We start from the raw sequence: 987 nt of genomic DNA, 5'->3' as shown, positions 1-987 counted from the left end.
TTAGGAAGGTTGAGAACCACTGGCTTAAAGCCACTCCACAGCCACAGGACCAGGATGGGATGGTCTTGCTGAAGAGCCACCAAGGAGCTTGTGCATCCCATGAGCAGGAGCCTCCCTCCCAGACCAGGGGCCCAGGTGCAGGGACACAGCCCTAGGTGAGAGGGCCAGAGAGGGATAGAGAGATAGAAACATTGATGAGAGATAAGCATTGATTGGTGCTTCCAGCACGTCCGCTGGGGACGGAGCCCGCAACAGGGGCACGTGCCCTTGACCGGAATCGATCCCGGGACCCTTCAGTCCGCAGGCCTACGTTCTAGCCTCTGAGCCAAACCGGCTGGGGCTCTAAATAAACTTTTGATTGTATTTTGAAAAACAAACACAAACACGAATCTGAAGTTTTCCTCTCTCCAACACCAGAGAACATGTCAGGCAGTGATACCCTACAAAGTCCAGCTCTGCAAGCCTACCCAGCCCCTGTGTTAGCGAATCCCCCTCCTGTTAGAGAGATCAAACCAGTGCTGAGGGGAAACGCCCGCTGGGAACCAGGCAGCCTGCACCCCTGTGAAGAGTGGTGGCTGTCACACAATAGAAATTATCCAGGTGGAGGGCATGAGCACAGAGGAGGAACTCTCTGAGAACTGTGGAGTGGGGAGCGAATGCCCTGCCCAGAGTGCTTTCCATGGCCTGGCTTGGCTTGTGTCTGGTAAGTGGGCGCATGGCCCCTCCCACCCTCCAACTTCCCTCCCTCCTGCGGAGAGACAGTGAGGCCATCAGTCAGCGGGCTGTGAGAGCTGGGAGCCTGGCCAGATCCTCAGGGCAGAAAACAGATTGCAGTGTTGGTCTTACACAGGCCTGGGGTGCCCCTCCCCTGCATGACCTGTGTTTCTGTTCACTGTCCTCTATGAACCTGGTGTGGGGAAAGTCTGGGTGGCGGCAAAACAACAGCACGGGCCAGCCACCCCCAGTGCGCCCCTCTGTGGCCTGATG

This window comes from Myotis davidii, unplaced genomic scaffold (assembly GCF_000327345.1).
Source record: "Myotis davidii unplaced genomic scaffold, ASM32734v1 scaffold2052, whole genome shotgun sequence".
NCBI classification, from domain to species: Eukaryota; Metazoa; Chordata; class Mammalia; order Chiroptera; family Vespertilionidae; genus Myotis; species Myotis davidii.
The sequence above is the reverse complement of the archived record's forward strand: the minus strand, read 5'-3'. Positions refer to the sequence as shown.